This window comes from Ahaetulla prasina, chromosome 16, assembly GCF_028640845.1.
Source record: "Ahaetulla prasina isolate Xishuangbanna chromosome 16, ASM2864084v1, whole genome shotgun sequence".
Lineage (NCBI taxonomy): Eukaryota > Metazoa > Chordata > Lepidosauria > Squamata > Colubridae > Ahaetulla > Ahaetulla prasina.
In genome coordinates, this window is record NC_080554.1 from 7,469,078 (window position 1) to 7,482,500 (window position 13,423).

Genomic DNA, 13,423 nt, shown 5'->3' on the forward strand with positions numbered 1-13,423 from the left:
CGAAGTCAGTGGTAGAAAGATGGGGCGGGTGGGGGAAGATTCCTGATAAGACTCGACAATTCCTAGAGCTTCCTCTTCGGAATTAACAGTACGACTTCCGGGATCTGGACTGCTTTCTTCCTCTTATTTCCTGGTTTCCGGCTGTCGAAAGCTCTGTGTCTCCTCCTTCTGCCAGCCCCTTGCTGTACATCTCTGCTGTCTTGGGAAAAGGGTGGAAGGGGTGTTTTTTAATTGAAAAAGGGCCCCAGCCTCCAGGGATCTAACAAAGTCACTGGAAGCATGTGAGCAGCAATTTATGTTGTCAATTCCAGTTTACAAGGGCCCTGACAGGTGAAATCTGTAGATAGTGAATTTCTCAACGTGTGACTTCGATGCACTACATGGGACCAGAGACTATCCTCCTCCTCCTCCCTCCTCCCTCCCTTCCTCTTATGTCCCCGTCCTCCTGCTGCTCCTGTTCCTGCTACTACTCCTATATCCCTCTTCCTCCATCCTTCCCTTTCTTCCTCCTCCTCCATCCTTCCTCCTCTTCTTCCTTCTCCTCCCTCCCTCCCTCCCTCCCATGTCCCCTTCCACCTGCTGCTCCTGTTCCTGCTGCTCCTGCTCCTCCTATATCCCTCCTCCTTCTCCTTGATTGATGACTTGTGTCCCCTTACTTGTGTCTTGGCGTCAAGTTGGTGTCAACTCTTAGCAACCGCATATGTATTTTTTTGTATAATAAACAAAACACATATAAAAACCTGCAGTGATGGAGCCCCCACAACTTCTGAAGGCAAATTAATTGCTCTCGCTGTCAAGAAATTTCTCCTTAGTCCTAGGTTGGTTCCCTCCTTGATTACTTTCCATCCTTGTCTTGCCTTCTGGAGTTAAAATAACAGAGTTGGAAGGGACCTTGGAGGTCTCCTAGTCCAATCCCTGGTCAAGCAGGAGACCCTATTTCCAACAAATGATTATCCACTTCCTTCTTGAAGACCTCCAGTGATGGAGCACTCATGATCTTCTGGAGAGAAGCCGTTCCACTGATTAATTGTTCCCACTTCTCTTTAGTTCTAGGTTGCTTCTCTCCCTGATTAGTTTCCATCCGTTAGAATGGAAACTAATCTAGAGACTCTAGAGAGAGTGCAGAGAAGAGCAACAAAGATGATTAGCGGGCTGGAGGCTAAAACATACGAAGAACGTTTGCAGGAACTGGGCATGTCTAGTTTAATGAAAAGAAGGACCGGGGGAGATATGATAGTAGTCTTCCATTATTTCAGGGGCTGCCACAAAGAAGAGGGAGTCAAGCTATTCTCCAAAGCCCCTGAGGGCAGGACAAGAAGCAATGGGTGGAAACTAATCAAGGAGAGAAGCAACTTAGAACTAAGGAGAAATTTCCTGACAGTGAGAACAATTAATCAGCGGAACAACTTGCCTCCAGAAGTTGTGAATGCTCCAACACTGGAAGTCTTTAAGAAGATGTTGGATAACCATTGGTCTGAAGTGGTGTAGGGTTTCCTGCCTAAGCAGGGGGTTGGACTAGAAGACCTCCAAAGTCCCTTCCATTATTCTATTTCTATTCATTGCTTCTTGTTCTGCCCTCAGGTGCTTTAGAGAATAGGTTGACCTCCCTCTTCTTTGGGGCAGCCCGACAAATATTGGAATACTGCTATCATGTCCCTCCCCTCTAGTCCTTCCTTTCTCTAGACTAGATATACCCAATTCCTTCAACCATTCTTTGTATGTTTAGCCTCTAGGTCACTAATCATCAACCACAGCCTTAAATATTGATCCTCCAGTCCAATGTTAATAAACCCAAATTCTGGAACACAAAATACCCTTCCTGGAACAGCCTTATCTTCTTTACCTTTGAGTAAAGCTTTGTCCATCCATTTACTAATTCATAATGATTCAGCCTCATCAGAAACTGTACTGGAATTACAGGATCGTTACGACATCACAGTGTTCTATATCATCCTTTACATCTCGGTTAAGTACATTGTATTCGGCACGGCTTTTGGAAAGGACATTTGGGCATAAAGTATAATTTTTTTTTTAAGGCCACAATGAAAAATTTGCAATATAATTATGAGCATACAATAGTTTTCTGTTTCTTGTTGAGTTGAACGGATGGCTCGAGAGCAACAGGCTTGAGGGTGATGAATTTAGCCCTTCATTTACAATAGTGTTAACTCGTTTCTACACTACTGAATCCTTCCTTCCTTCCTTCCTTCCTCTCTTCCTTCCTCCCTCCCTCCGCCTTTCCCTTCCTTCCTCCCTCCTCCCTCCGTCTTTCCCTTCTGTCCTTCCTTCCTTCCCCTTTCCCTTCCTTCCTTCCTTCCCCTTTCCCTTCCTTCCTTCCTCCTCCCTCTGCCTTTCCTCCTCCTCCTCCTCCTCCTCCTTCCTTCCTTCTTCCTCCTCCTTCCTTCCTTCCTTCCTTCCTTCCTTCCTTCCTTCCTTCCCTTTCCTTCTTCCTTCCTCCTCCTCTGCCTTTCCCTCCTCCTCCTCCTCCTTCCTCCTCCTCCTCCTTCCTTCCTTCCTTCCTTCCTTCCTCCTCCCTTCCCCTTTCCCTTCCATCCTTCCATCCTCCCTCCTTCCCCCTTTCCCTTCCTTCCTTCCCCTTTCCCTTCCTTGCTTCCTTCCCCTTTCCTTTCTTTCCTCCTCCCTCCCTCCTTCCCTCCCTCCCTCCCTTTTTTCCTTCCTTTTCTCTTCTCTCTCTCTCTCTCTTTTCTTCTAATCTCCGTCAGCCTCTGTTTCTGGTGGATGACAGGTTACACAGCACTGAATTCAACTGTACACTGATTAAATGACTGTGCAGACAGCATCCCAGTGTTAATTCTAACACACATGACTCAACAGAGGAGCCGGGCGGGCGGGGGGGGGGGAGAGGTATGAATGGATAATGGTGATCGCTTGCACATGTGCAGCAAACTGCTTCGATCTGGGAATCATCAAACATGCAATCATTGATAACACGAGGCTTGAAAATTCTTGATAGGGAGGATGTTGTAACCAAAGCTATCCTTACTAGTGAACTGAAGTAGAAACTGCCAAACTGGGAAGGAGGGAGGTATGGGGGGGAGAAAGAGAGAGAGGAAAAGAGAAAGAGAGAGAGAAAGAGCAAGTGTGTAAGAGAAAGCTAGAAAGAGAACAAAGTGAGGAGAGAAAAAGAAAGAAAAAGTGAACATGAGAGAGAGAGGAAAGAAAGAAAGAGCAAGTGAGAGAGAGAGAAAACAGAGAGAGAGAGAAAGAAAGAAAGAAAGAGAGAGAAAGAGAGAATAGAATAGAATTTTTATTGGCCAAGTGTGATTGGACACACAAGAATTTGTCTTGGTGCATATGCTCTCAGTGTACATAAAAGAAAAGATACATTCATCAAGGTACAACATTTACAACGCAAATGATGGTCAATATATCAATATAAAACATAAGGATTGCCAGCAACAAAGTTACAGTCATACAGTCATAAGTGGAAAGAGACTGGTGATGGGAACAATGAGAAGATTAATAGTAGTGCAGATTTAGTAAATAGTTTGACAGTGTTGAGGGAAATATTTGTTTAGCAGAGTGATGGCCTTCAGGAAAAAACTGTTCTTGTGTCTAGTTGTTCTGGTGTGCAGTGCTCTATAGCGTCGTTTTGAGGGTAGGAGTTGAAACAGTTTGTGTCCAGGATGTGAGGGATCTGCAAATATTTTCACGGCCCTCTTCTTGATTCGTGCAGTATACAGGTCCTCAATGGAAGGCAGGTTGGTAGCAATTATTTTTTCTGCAGTTCTAGTTATCCTCTGAAGTCTGTGTTTTTCTTGTTGGGTTGCAGAACCGAACCAGACAGTTATAGAGGTGCAAATGACAGACTCAATAATTCCTCTGTAGAGAAAGGAGAGAGAGAGAGAGAGAAAGAGAAGAGAGTAAGAACAAGAGAGAGAAAGGAGAAAGAGAGAGAAAGAGAGAGAGAAAGAAAGAAAGAGAAAGCGCAAGTGTGAGAAAGAAAGAGAGAAAGAGAAAAAAGAGAGAAGAAAGAGAGAAAAAAGAAAAAGAGAGAACGTGTGAGAGAGAAAGAAAGAGCAAGTGAAAGAGAGAGAAAACAGAGAGAGAGAGAGAGAGAAAGAAAGAAAGAAAGGGAGAGAGAAAGAGAGAATAGAATAGAATTTTTTATTGGCCAAGTGTGATTGGACACACAAGGAATTTGTCTTGGTGCATATGCTCTCAGTGTACATAAAAGAAAAGATACATTCATCAAGGTACAACATTTACAACGCAAATGATGGTCAATATATCAATATAAAACATAAGGATTGCCAGCAACAAAGTTACAGTCATACAGTCATAAGTGGAAAGAGACTGGTGATGGGAACAATGAGAAGATTAATAGTAGTGCAGATTTAGTAAATAGTTTGACAGTGTTGAGGGAAATATTTGTTTAGCAGAGTGATGGCCTTCAGGAAAAAACTGTTCTTGTGTCTAGTTGTTCTGGTGTGCAGTGCTCTATAGCGTCGTTTTGAGGGTAGGAGTTGAAACAGTTTGTGTCCAGGATGTGAGGGATCTGCAAATATTTTCACGGCCCTCTTCTTGATTCGTGCAGTATACAGGTCCTCAATGGAAGGCAGGTTGGTAGCAATTATTTTTTCTGCAGTTCTAGTTATCCTCTGAAGTCTGTGTTTTTCTTGTTGGGTTGCAGAACCGAACCAGACAGTTATAGAGGTGCAAATGACAGACTCAATAATTCCTCTGTAGAGAGAAAGAGAAAAGGAGAGAGAGAGAGAGAGAAAGAGAGAAGAGAGTAAGAACAAGAGAGAGAAAGGAGAAAGAGAGAGAGAGAGAAAGAAAGAGAAAGCGCAAGTGTGTGTGAGAAAGAAAGAGAGAAAGAGAAGAAAGAGAAGAAAGAGAGAAAAAAGAAAAAGAACGTGTGAGAGAGAAAGAAAGAGCAAGTGAGTGAGAGAGAGAAAAGTGGGAGAGAAAGAAAGAAAGGGGGAGAGAGAAAAGAGAGAAAGAGAGAGAGACAGAGAGCAAGAAAGAGAGAGAAAGAGAGAGATTGCATTGAATGTTCATAATCAGTCTTAAATACGCTCTTCTTCAAGTTAGCCCTTTCTTTTCTCTCTCTTTTTTCCTTCTTCTTCATTGCCCCCCCCCTCTGACCATGGCTATGACTTCTGGATATCCTGAGTCCTTACGAGGTTATTTGGGGGAGTTTGTCTATTAGGTGGTTGTTGGAAATAATTGCTTGCAGTTGCCTGACGTTTACAGATGCGTGGCCTTCTTCAAGAACCACCGTCTGGCTCCCGAACGTGCCGATTCTAGACCGAGCCTCGGTTTTGCTGGTGGTTTCGACGGTGCTTCCCTTCCTGCCTTCCCCATTTATTTTTCTTTTCTTCCAGAGCTTCTGTGAAATGATGCGATTGTGTTAAGTCCTGTTACCCCGGCATCACCTCTGGCAACCGAGCCGGGACGGTTGACGTTTGTAAAACAAATAAAATGAATGGAGATTGGGGTGTTTCCCCTATGGCTGGGAGCCCGGATGAAATGGACGATGGGTCCCTGCCCAGCTTTGCAAATCCAGTGTGATGCTGTGCAGGAGTTTTGCAGATCAAAGGCAACGAGGCGTACACAACATTCTGTACCTAATTGGAAGGGCTTTTCTCCCTCCATGTCTTTCCTCTTCTCCCGGTTGCCTTAGTCGAATTTGACAAACCGCACCGGGCTAATGCGGAACGCTACATTCCGAGAAAGAAATATATGATTTCATAAAGTTCTCTTGGGTGATCTGCGGTTCGCCCAAGATTTCAAGGCTCTGGGCCACGGTTTAGAAACTACAGAGGTACATCCAATCCTCTCCTCTCCTCCCTTCTCCCCTTCTACCTTTCCCCCATCCTGCCTGAACCTATCACAACGTGTGAGGAACAGAGTGTGTTGCCCGAAATTTTGCTCGTTTTGGAGAGCCATAGGGAGACAATTACAAAAATTTAATGGATGGGCACTTAAGTGCTTCACCGTTGCACAGTCTGCCCTTCTCCGCCAGCAGGGAAACAGACTGTTCTTTTCAACAGACAAGAATCTCTTTCTCTCTCTTTTTCCCCCCCTCCCTTTTCCCTTCTCCACACCCTCCATTAGCTTCCAAGGTTTCAGAGAAGGTCGTTCCATGACATCACCCATAGCACCTCAGCAGACATCGTAAGGGCCTTCTTTAGGAAACGGAAGGAGGATCAAAAGGGAGGGGGGGAGAGGGAGGGAGAGAAGGAGGGAGAGGGAGGGAGGGAGAAAGAGAGGGAGAAAGAGGGAGAGAGGGAGAAAGAGGGAAGGAGATGGAAAGAGAACGAGAAAGGGAGAGAGAGAGAAAGGAGAGAGAAAGGGAGATAGAGAAAGAGAGGGAGGCAGATGGAAAGAGAGCGAGAAAGGGATAGAGAGAGAAAGGAGAGAGAGAAAGGGAGAAAGAGAGCAAGAGTGAGAGGGAGAGAGAGCGAGAGAGAGCAGGAGTCAGGGACTGAGGGAGGGGGAGAGAGAGAACCCAAAGGAAATAAGGGAGAAAGGAGTATAGATGCTCTAACTGTCAGCTTCTATTTTTGCCTCGGAGAGTTCACTACCTTCTCGTAGGTAACTGTTGTAAAAATAAAAAACAAAACAAAACAAAACACCAAAAACCTGGCTTGGTCCAAGAAGGTGCGGCATTGATTGTCCTAAAATGCATGTCCTACTGCGAGACCTTAAGGTGGAGTTAGAATGGAGGAAGTTGAGAACGGAAAAAGGCAGAGGGTTATAGTCTGAAAGAGGGCTTCCGTTCCACAAGCCTTCAAGCTATGGACTCCTTTGCAGAGAGTAAAGCCAAAAATAAAGAAATAAAATAAATCAGGATAACAGAAAACAGAATAACAGAGTTAGAAGGGACCTTGGAGGTCTTCTAGTCCAACCCCCTGCTCAAACAGGAGACCCGATACAATTCCAGACAAATGGTTGTCCGATATTTTCTTAAAAACCTCCAGTGATGGACCACTTGCAACTTCTGAAGCAGTGGTGGGATTCAATTTTTTTTACTACCAGTTCTGTGGGCGTGGCTTGGTGGGCGTGGCAGGGAAAGGATATGGCAAAATCCCCATTTCTTCCCAATCAGCTGGGACTCAGGAAGTAGAGAATAGATGAGGGCAGGGCCAATCAGAGATGGTATTTGCCAGTTCTCCGAACTACTCAAAATTTCCGCTACCAGTTCCACCTCTTGTTCTGAAGGCATTGTTTCATAGGTTAATTGTTCTGTCAGGAAATCCTTAGTTCTAGGTTGCTTCTCTCCTTGATGAGTTTCCACCCATTGCTTCTTGGTCTACCCTCGGGTGCTTTGGAGAATAGTTTGACTCCCTCTTCTTTGTGGCAACCCCTGAGATATTGGAAGACTGTTATCATGTCTCCCCTCGTCCTTCTTTTCATTAAACTAGACATACCCAGTTCCTGCAACCGTTCTTCATATGTTTTAGCCTCCAGTCCCCTAATCATCTTGGTTGCTCTTCTCTGCACTCTTTCTAGAGTCTCCACATCTTTTTTTATAACATGGTGACCAAAACTGGATGCAGTATTCCAAGTGTGGCCTTACTAAGGCTTCATAAAGCCATTGTCAAGACTCCAACTATCGAACTCAAGCAAATCAAAACTCCAAGACAGATTCAGTTCAAAGTTGACAGTCCTATTAATACTTCACATGATCTTAATTCTGTCCTTCTGTTAATGCAACCTAGGATGGTGTTGGTTTTTTATGGCTTCCTTTGTAGAGAATAAACCCACCCATCCCTCAAAAAAACCCCATTCTTCTTCATTTTTCATCACTCCAGCATCCTCTTTCACAACTGTTCATGAACAGGAACAAGGTTTTTTTTTAACAGACGCACAGAATGGCTCCTGAAAGTGGAGAAGAAAACCCCCCCGAAGGGCCATAAAACAGCCAATGAGGTTTAAGAGCTCTCATTTATTATTTAGTTATTAAATTGATATGCTGCCCATCTCACCGATAAGGCGGCTCTTTTATGAACAGCGGAAAGATAAGCCTAAAGACCGTGAAAATTAAGAAGAGATACATTAAAAACTAGAATAGAATAGAATAGAATAGAATAGAATAGAATAGAATAGAATAGAATAGAATAAACAGAGTTGGAAAGGACCTTGGAGGTCTTCTAGTCCAACCCCCTGCTTAGGCAGGAAACCCTACACCACTGAAGACAAATGTTTATCCAACACCTTAAAAACTTCCAGAGTTGGAGCATTCACAACTTCTGGAGGCAAATTGTTCCACTGGTTAATTGTTCTCACTGTCAGGAAACTTCTCCTTAGTTCTAGGTTGCTTCTCTCCTTGATTTGTTTCCACCCATTGCTTCTTGTCCTGCCCTCAGGTGCTTTGGAGAATAGCTTGACTCCCTCTTCTTTGGGGCAGCCCCTGAGATATTGAAAGACTGCTATCATGTCTCCCCTAGTCCTTCTTTTCATTAAACTAGACCTGCCCAGTTCCTGCAACCGTTCTTCATATGTTTTAGCCTCCAGTTCCCTAATAATCTTGGTTGCTCTTCTCTGCACTCTTTCTAGAGTCTCCACATTTTTTTTTTACATCGTGGCGACCAAAACTGAATGCAGGATTCTAAGTCTGGCCTTACCAAGACCTTATAAAGTGGTATTAACGCTTCACATGATCTTGATTCTATCCCTCTGTTTATGCAGCCTAGAATTAGAACTAAGAGGATGGACGGTGTGGGGGTAAGGTCTTCTTCTTAACCCACCAACCATCTCCAGTCAAGAGCACCCTCATCAGGGTCCCAAGCCAACTGTCAAAACAGGATTGTAAGGCTCTTCTTGAAGGCCAGAAGAGTGGGAGGAGCAGATCTCACCTCCAATGGTAGAATGGTATGGTAAAATGGTACGATGTTCCTCATGGACAAACTCATCATCATCTTTTAACGACCCCATAAACCCTTGCGGGGTGGAGTCTGGGCAACTGAACAGTGGTTTATTGGCCGGATGCCCTTCCTGTCACCAATGCAGAGTTTTGTTCAGCAGATATTTTCTCATTGTGCCCAGAGAGAGAAATATCTGCCCCTACCTAGGATCGAACTCACAGCCTATGTCCCAAATATGCTTTTCCCAAAAGGCAACAGAACTTTCTTGGTTCTAAACTGAACTAGCTTCGTGGATGAGAAGCGAACCATTTTCAAAGACGTAACCACAAAAGTCCAGTTGACCTGCATGATTGACAACCTAGATCATCGAGAACCTCCATAGACACAAAGTGTTAACGGCTTTGCCACAAAGCAAGATGCTCTCCTTCTCTTTCACACGTTCTTCCTCAAGCTGCAGGAACAGTTTTTTTTTTAAAAAATGTTCCCTCCTTCTTAAGAGTTCACCTCTAGCGCTTTGGAAATGATGATTAATCGCTTTCATAATGAACAAGGAAATTTTGTCCTGCCTTCACCAATGCAACAGTGCTTTGTCAAGATTCGAATATGGTTTTTGTTTTTTCGCCTCCTGCTCCTCTTAGTTTCCTGACTGTCTGCACTTCCCTGGCTTTTTTCTTCATACTGGGGTTTATCCAGAATGTGTTCATCCTCCTTTCCTTCCTTCCTTCCTTCCTCTTCCTCTGTTTCTTCCTCTTTTCCTTCCTCCCTCTCTCTCTTTCTTCCATCCTCCTTCTTTCTTTCCTTCATCTTTCTTTTCCTTTTCCTTCCTCTGTTTCTGTTTCTTTCTCATTCTCTTTTTCTTCCTCCCTCCCTCCCTCCCTTCTTTCCTCTTTCTTTTCCTTCCACTGATACTGTTTCTGTGTCTTTCTCTTTTTCTTCCTTCCTCCCTCCCTTTCTTCCATCCTCCTTCCTGCCTGCCTGCCTGCCTGCCTGCCTGCCTTCCTCTTTCTTTCTTTTCTTTTCCTTCCTCTGTTTCTGTTTCTTTCTCTTTCTCTTTTCGTTCCTTCCTCCCTCCCTTTCTTCCATCCTCCCTCCTTCCTTCCTCCCTCTCTTCCTCCTTCCTTTTCCTTCTCTTTCAGGTCAATTTTTTTTCTTTCCCTTTCCTGTTGTATCTAGGTAAAGATAAAGGTTCCCCTCGCACATACATGCTAGTTGTTCCCGACTCTAGGGGGCGGTGCTCATCTCCGTTTCAAAGCCGAAGAGCCAGCGCTGTCCGAAGACGTCTCCGTGGTCATGTGGCTGGCATGACTCAACGCCAAAGGCACACGGAACGCTGTTCCCCTTCCCACCAAAAGTGGTTCCTATTTTTCTACTTGCGTTTTTTACGTGCTTTCGAACTGCTAGGTTGGCAGAAGCAGGGACAAGTCACGGGCGCTCGCCCCGTTACACGGCAGCACTAGGGATTCGAACCGCCGAACTGCCGGCCTTTCCATCGACAAGCTCAGCGTCTTACCCACTAAGCCACCGCATCCCTGACCCTGTTGTATCTACTGAACAGTAATTTACCAACGGCGATCCACCGTCTTCATAACGAATCAGGAAACTTGGTCCTGCCTTCCTTCACCCATGCAATGTCGCTTGGTCAAGATTTGAATACGGTTTTCTTTTTTCCCCTCCTCCTCCTCCTCCTCCTCCTGATCTTAGTTTCCAGCCTGTCTGAGCTTCCCTGGCTTTTATCTTCATACGTGTTCTCTCCGATCAGGCTGGGGACAGGCAGTCTCCTTTTGCTACAACATTTTGACCCCCCTGGCTGCTGAAATATCGTTTTAGTGAAGGCTCTGCCCTAGATAAAGGACCTTGACACTGAAGGCCCATAGAAGAAAGAAGCCATGAACGTTCTCATTTGTAAGCAGAGGTTTCATTAGTTCCCATCTGGTGCTGTTCCTGCCAGGACATTCTCATTGTGTTCTCCTGAAACACAATGAACAGCAGACCATCCCTAAATAAAATCTAATGAGCTCTTCCAATTATCAAATTATAAAACAAACCAAAAAAAAAAAGTGACCGGGATAGACATAAAGAAGATTCATAAAGTGTGCCTCATTAATTTGAGTCGTTCCACATTGTTCTCATCGAGTTATCTCGCAAACCACGCCAAGTAAAGTCACAGACTTTGGTGAAGTCCCAGTGGAGATCTTCTCCAGTTCAGGTTGAGGGTTGCTTAATGGGGTGGTTTTTTTTGGGGGGGGCTGCATTTCGGGTCAACTTCTCTGAATAGAGGATTGTGGGCACTGAAGTGCTAGCAAAACTCTAGCTTCCTTACCCAAAATAAAAGGCATAAAGTGTATTTGAAGGGCCAAAGTTGTTGTAAAGATTGCAAACAGAAGTACATTTCTCCTTCCTTTCATCCTTCCATCCTCCCTTCCTTTCCTTGATTTTTTCCTCCCTTCCTTTTTCCTCCAGCCCTCCCTCCCTTTCTCCCTTCCTTTATTGTTTCCTCCCTCCCTCCCTCCCTCCGTTCTTTCTTTCTTTCTTTCTTTCTTTCTTTCTTTCTTTCTTTCTTTCTTTCTTTCTTTCTTTCTTTCTTTCTTTCTTCCCTTTTCCCTCCCTCCCTCCCTTCCTTTTATTCTTTCTTCCTTCCTCCCTTTCTCCTCCCTCCCTCCCTTCTTTCCTCCCTCCCTTTTCCTCCCTCCCTCCTTTCCCTCCCCTCTCCTCCCTCTTTCTTTCCTTCCTTCCTCCTTCCTTCCTTTGTTTTCTCCCTCCTTCTTTCTTTTATTCTTCCTTTTCCTCCTTCCTTCCTTTTCCTCCAGCCCTCCCTCCCTTTCTCCTTCCTTTTATTGTTTCCTCCTCCCTCCCTCCCTCCGTTCTTTCTTTCTTTCTTTCTTTCTTTCTTTCTTTCTTCTTTCTTTCTTTCTTCTTTCTTTCTTTCTTCCTTTTCCTCCCTCCCTCCTTCCTTTTATTCTTTCTTCCTTCCTCCCTTTTTCCTCCCTCCATCCCTTCTTTCCTCCCTCCTTTTCCTTCCTCCCTCCTTTCCCTCCCCTCTCTCCTCCCTCTTTCTTTCCTTCCTTCCTCCTTCCTTCCTTTGTTTTCTCCTCCTTCTTTCTTTCTTCTTTCTTTCCTTCCTCCCTTTTCCTTCCTCCTCCTTTTCCTCCCTCCCTCCTTCCTTCCTTTCTTCCCTCCCTCCCTTCTCCCTTCCTCCCTCCCTCCTTCCTCCCTCCCTTTTCCTTCCTCCCTCCTTTCCCTCCCTCTCTCCACCCTTCCTTCCCTCCCTTTTATCTCCCTCCCTCCTTTCCCTCCCTCTCTCCACCCTTCCTTCCCTCCCTTTTATCTCCCTCCCTCCTTTCCCTCCCTTTCTCCTCCCTTCCTCCCACCTTTCCCTCCCTCTCTCCTCCCTTCCTTCCCTCCCTTTTATCTCCCTCCCTCCTTTCCCTCCCTTTCTCCTCCCTTCCTCCCACCTTTCCCTCCCTTCCTCCTCCCTTCCTCACCTCTCTCCCTCCCTCCCTCCCTCCCTTCTTTCTTTCCTTCCCTCCTTCCTTCCCAATGTATATATGTAGATTCTCATTCTCTCTCTCTCTCTCTCTCTCTCTCTCTCTCTCTCTCTCTCTCTCTCTCTCTCTATATATATATATATATATATATATATATATATATATATATATATATATATATACACACACACACACACACACACACACACACACATACCCATACAGAAATTCAAGGATCATTGCATTCCAGTTCGTATATTAGTTCAGGAAATTTGGATTAAGCTGCTCTTATTCTAAAACACAAGCCAAATGAGTTTCAGCTTGTCCTTAAGTACAACTATCCCCAATTAAAAAAACAACAACAAACCCGAAACCACAAGAACACAGCAGGAACTACTGGTCCCTGGTTCCTCACCAACTCGTTTTGCTGTCCGAAGTGATGGGAACCCAGGCGAGAAGTAATAGAGTCAAAGTTTGCTAAGCAAAAAAACAAAGCAGAAACCCGCTTATGTAATTACCATACAAATGGCTTGTTTATAGAGGTAATTTAGGCAACTTTATCTAAAACAGTTCCCCATATAAACAAATAAATAAAGCTTTTGGCAGCCCAGCCATCAACGGAACTTGAGTGAGAAAGGCCTCTGCGTTTTAAAGTTCTCTGTTCTTCATCTTCCTTTGGACGTTTTTGCATCCACGTTTGGCAACAACCCTAAAACCATTTAAGGCAGATGGCTTAATTGTTGAATCAGAGGGATGACTCGGGAGTATCTGGCTTGAGGGTGATGGATTTAGCCCCTCATTTATAATAGTGTTAACGCGTTTCTACACTACTGAATCCTTCCTTCCTTCTCTCCTTCCCTCCTTCCCTTCTTTCCTTCCTCTTTCTTTTCTTTCATGTCAATAGTCTTTGTTCCTTCCTCTCTCTTTTCTTTCATGCCAATATTCCTTCCTTCCTTCCTTCCTTCCTTCCTTCCTTCCTTCCTTCCTTCCTTCCTTCCTTCCTTCCGTCTTTCCTTCCTTCTGTTGGAAGAAATATCCATCTGGGTTCAGTTCCAAGTGGGGACAAAGACACTGGAAACATGGAGACTGCTTGGAAAGATG